Consider the following 5,247-nt stretch of genomic DNA (forward strand, 5'->3'; position numbering starts at 1 on the left):
ATATCTAGGCGTTTTATGGGAACGTGGATCTTTCAGATCAATTTGAGAAGCAATTTTGATAGGTAAAACGTAATGTTTTTGTGTCACATAGCATGGGGTGCTGGTCCTGACTTGGTCTTGGGTTGGTGGTCTTGACTACAACTCTGCTACGTGGCTCCTCGGTTGCATGTCCTCCCCTGCCCACCTTCTTTCCATTCCCTTTCTGCTGGATTTCTTTAAAAATAAATGCCACTAGTGGCAAAAAAAAGTGAAGTTCATGCTGTGTTATGACAGGAGACAAGATGTTTCCATCCCTGAAATTATGATGCATAGAATCACATATCTAAGTCTAAACTAATTTACAGAGAGTAAACATAATAAAACATGCTTTATCTGTGGCATTGTTCATTAAAATGAGACATTTCTAATGCATTAAAATTAAATACGATCGGTTCACTTAATGATATTGTATTAGGGATTAGGTAATGCATTCAGCAAGTACTTTTACTTTTAATACTTAAGTATTTTTAAAAGCCAGTACTTTTTTACTTTTACTTAAGTACAAATGTTAATGTGGTAGTTTTACTTTTACTTCAGTGCATTTTTGTCTGTGTATTTGTACTTTTACTTAAGTACATTTTTTGAGTACTTTCTCCACCACTTACTAAACGTACTGTCCAGTTTATTTGTTAACATCTTTGTTTTCAGTGGATGCAAAACGCACCGATTAAAATCCAACCAATAACGTGACTTGTCTCTGTTTCCCCCCACCCCCCTACCTTTTACTCGCACGCAGCGCTCCAAGACATGCGCAGTGGTTTTCTCTCAGAAGACGTCTGTCTAATCGTCAGTAATTGAATAACGCTGCATAAATCATAAGAAATCCGACGGCCACAGCTAACTCAGCAGCGCTTCGCTTTCACAGATGGTGGGGACAACGTCTAACTTTTTTCGTCATTTAGAAAAGAAGCTCAAAGAAAGGTAAGCTCCGTTGATGTGATGTTAGCAAAGCTAGCTGTATAGAGACACATAAGCATTTGTGATTAAAAAAAGTTGTCACTCACTGCGCTGAATTGTGCGGAGATGTTGACTGACTTGTCGCATATATGGGACAACGCTGTGTCAAAAGTCTGCAATATAGTGACGTGACATTCAGGAACAGTACGATTAATCTGCTCGTCTCTTTACTTATTAGATTGGACTGGAGTGTCGATGAGAGCCGTTGTTCTATCAGATTACCATACTCTGTCAGAATAGCATACATGCAGTGAGTACAATGCCTGCGCATGCGCATTAAGAAGTCCAACGTCAGAGAAGTTGTCAGTTCACCATAGGCAACAAGTTATTACGAAAATAAGTAATTAAATTGTTTTCCATGATAACTATATGGATATACATGCGTTGTCGTGGTTTCAATGTGTATTTAAAGCAGGGTCTGGCTGCAGCTGGAGTCAACTACAACACACGCCTGTGTAAAACTCATTAACCTACTTAACTGCTAAGTCAGAATGCCATACAACTGTTAATAAAGTGTATGATGATCTACGTCATGATTCTATGTTGCTATATAAATAAAATTATATGGTTATGACGTGTCTGACAGATATATGACGATCTGATAGCGTATGCCAGTGGTTCCCAAACTTTTTCTCCTGGGCCCCCCCAAGTGGTTTCCAAACTATTTCTGGGCCCCCCCCTATGGCTTACAAATAGCTGTCTGGTTGAATGATGTGTGTCAGCGAAGGGGGTGGGAGGTGGATTCTTAGAGACTCCTTGTTATACACTGTCCTGCAATGCTTGGGCTAAATAAAAGACATCTGCTTGTGGAGGTGAGGTGGACACAATATTGCTGTTAGGGACCTGAATGGGAGCAGAAACTATGGAAGCCTTCCGAGCTGCTCTGGTACAGTCAATATGAACACTGCTCTCACTCTTTATCTCCTGGTCATAACTTACTCACTCTTTATCTCCTGGTCATAACTTATTAGTCTAGCTTGTGCAGCTTTTAACTCCTTTTCAGCCTTTAATCTCTCTAACTCATGTTTTTGAGATTCTAACTCCTTTCTCTGTCTTTCCTCCAAAAGTTGGATCCTTTCTCTTTGTTTTTCTTCTTCTAATAACACTTCATACTCTGCCTCCTTGGCCACTAACTCTGCTCCTGCCTCTGCTCTCTTTACAGCTACTACTGACCTTGTAGAGTTTGAATTACTGAGTGTGTGATGGAAGAACTGTAAATGGATTTAGCATAGTCTGGATCAAGAAGTTCACGTAGACGTGCCTTCACTTTCCCACTGTCATAGTCATCTATTGCTGAGAGTCTTTCATATGCAACTCTGATAATGTAATTGGTGACTGCTTTGCATGCATCTATAAGTCGCCTTGTGTCACTGCAGGGAGTAATGATTTCCCTTATTTCTGTGTATAACTTTGTGACATTATCTCTTTCCTTTTCTAAGATGTCCATGAGTGTAGCAATTTGACTGTTATGTCTCCTTTCAGTTGTTCTCTTGTTGTACGTACTGCCTTTTCCATTGATCATAAACTTTGAGATGACGTTTTTCTTTTTTGTGGGCTTCCTCCTCCTGAAATGCTCGCATTTTTTCTATAGGCCTCCTTTGACGAACGGAGCTTTGAGCCTCCTCTTCTTTGTTGACCTGTAGGTCCATGGTGTACTTTATTTCCTGTTCAGATGCTTCTATGCTTGATGCTGAGAGTGGGTTGAACTTCTTCTTAGCTCAGGGTGAAGCTCTTCTCAGCTTGGGTCAAGCTCTTACTGTAGCGTCCCGGTTGAAAAGACGGTCTTTCTAACTGATGGTTCACGTTTCTTTATTCAACAGCCTTTGTACATGAACACACCGTAAGAGCTACAAACATACAAATAAAATACCATTAGTAACTCTTAGTAGTTCTAACCTTTTACCTTACTTTATGTAATAACATTAAATTTACAATACATGTATTTAATTAACTATGATATTTCTGTATTACAAATGAACTAAAACGTATTCCAACTGTTTCAACTGTTCGACAGTTAATCAAATATTAACACTATTTCATGTTGAAACAAACATTACGCTCAATATATACAATACTCTCGTCAAAACACACCTTGTTCCCTCATCAACCAAGCGCTTACTAATTAATTGTTTAGACCTTAGTTGGACTATTCCTTAGTTATCTCCCTTTAACTGTGACTCGTACACTCTCTTACTCTCTGCACTATGTCCAAAACAGTTAATGTCAGTTATTGTCAGAAGTTTGTGTAGATCACTTAGCAACCTTGTCCCTTTAAAAACCCTTTCAAATTAAAAGCATTGGTCGAAAGGTAACAAATAACTCTTGGTTAAATGAGGAAACAACTAAATACTAATAAAGTCATTTACATGTCTAATTTCAGAAAGTATTCTTAAATGTGATTCTCATATTGGTTTTTTTAGTGTTATTATTTTCAATGAATGTCCTCATGTTTGATTCATAACATTTCAGATAACTTCTCATTTAACCTAATTGTAAATAGTCTTAGTGCGCCCCCTCTGGTTGCTTCATGTAAACTATTCATGTTCTGAAGGGATTTCATAAAGCTCTGCTGATTGTGCCACTGTGGGAAACCTGGCACAATACCAGTTTGTTATGTCAAGAATATATGTTCAAAGGTTTTAGGCAAGCAGTATTTTATTAGATGTAATGTTCAGATTTTACGTAGTTATTAACTGATAGCAACAAGTTAAAAGAAAAGGCAATTTTGAAAAAAAAGAAAATATAGTAAATGTAGATCAGAGCTGGACACACAATGTGCCAAAGCTTGAACTTTATCTTCTACTGATTCAATATTGTTTGTAGTTTGCATTAAAATCTCAATATTTGCCAAGTAATGCAAAGGTGGCACTTTTAATGGACTTTTAATGCAACTTTTAAAGCACATTTGCATTGAACGTACCATTATTTACCGAATGACACTTCATGACAACAGTCAAACTTTTATAAATACTGTTTAATGTTCAAGACAGATGTTACATCATGTTTATGACAGTGTCATGCCAGTTTTATGCACACCCCATCAAATAAAGTATTTCCTCATCTTATTACTTAGCACTTTTTTTTTCTAATAATGTTAGCAACTGTAGCTATATGCTTCATGTAATGTGAATTTAATTAATTATAGGTTGATATTCAATTAATGTTAGGAGTCTGGTACAAATTTATTGTATTTTTCTGACTTGGGATGGTTTGTTTTTTTTAAGAATTGAGTAGAGAGTGTCTTTAAGTCTATTTTCGTGATCTGGAATTGTTGAATCTAAGTGTTTACGTCTCCGCCTTAGAGATTGGAACTTTAAGAGTCTTCGTTTAGTTTTGGTTCTTGTGGAGTCATTGGAAACTTTATTTTTTGTTTACAACAAAGTCTAAAATACTATACTGTTGTTGATGTTTGATTTGTTTTTGGTATGTTTTAAAGAGATTTCTTTCCCTGTAAAACTAAACTGAAATTGGAACATTAGCTGTAAGAACTCCAACCATCAATTTATTATACCTGTTTATCATTGCAGTGTTCAAAGTCTGCTGGTGCCTGTTTCCATGTGTCACTGGGCAGGAGACAAAAAAACACTTTTGTCAGTTAAAAAAATCACCACAGGGCAGTAAAGCTGCCCACAGGACATTGTACACAGTTACAAAAGTTTTTAAAATCTTTGAAAATTTCAAGAGAATATTAAAACATTTTCTAAACAAAGACTTTTCTCAGGGAAACTTGTGGTATTTGAGCACTTCCTCTGGATCATCTGCCCAGGCTCTTTGGAGGTTTTGTACAGTTCTTCTGCTTGTTTGTGTCATTGTGACTCTCTGGCACAGTAATAAACAGCAGAATCTCCAAGCTGCATATTCTGTTCAGAGTCACTGTTTTACTGGAAGTTTCCAAGTCAATACTGGACTTGTTTTGCAGTGAATCTTTGTAGAATGAATAGCCAGTATTTTTCAGCCCAATCCACTCCAGTCCTTTCCTAACGTCCAGGCCGCATTCATCCGAACTGAACGTCACTGATACTCAACAAATTCTGCGTCCTGATTCGTGCAAGTGGGAAGAAAAACAACTATGACTGATAATGAGGATTAAGTTGTTAATATGCTGGTGCGGTTGGACAACAACTTCAAATAGGTAAGCTAAGCTCTACCGTTAGCCTCCATGTTAACTTCCGCAAACACTGAGCACTTCTTTTTATGGCGGTTGGCAGAACACTCAGAACCCCGACGGTATTGATTGCGCCCTCCACTGCC

At 37.5% G+C, this 5,247-nt stretch overlaps 1 long non-coding RNA gene across 1 annotated transcript; it reads right to left on the reverse strand.

Moving 5' to 3' along the window:
• Positions 1-2,788: 2,788 nt before the first annotated feature.
• LOC107838125 (uncharacterized) lies at positions 2,789-3,346 on the reverse strand. Its single transcript, XR_001664188.1, has 2 exons — positions 3,088-3,346; positions 2,789-2,843 (listed from the first exon to the last, which is right to left on the reverse strand). It is a non-coding gene; the product is annotated as an uncharacterized LOC107838125 (long non-coding RNA).
• Positions 3,347-5,247: the final 1,901 nt, after the last annotated feature.

This window comes from Poecilia formosa, unplaced genomic scaffold (genome assembly GCF_000485575.1).
Source record: "Poecilia formosa unplaced genomic scaffold, Poecilia_formosa-5.1.2 Scaffold215, whole genome shotgun sequence".
In the NCBI taxonomy this organism is placed as follows: domain Eukaryota; kingdom Metazoa; phylum Chordata; class Actinopteri; order Cyprinodontiformes; family Poeciliidae; genus Poecilia; species Poecilia formosa.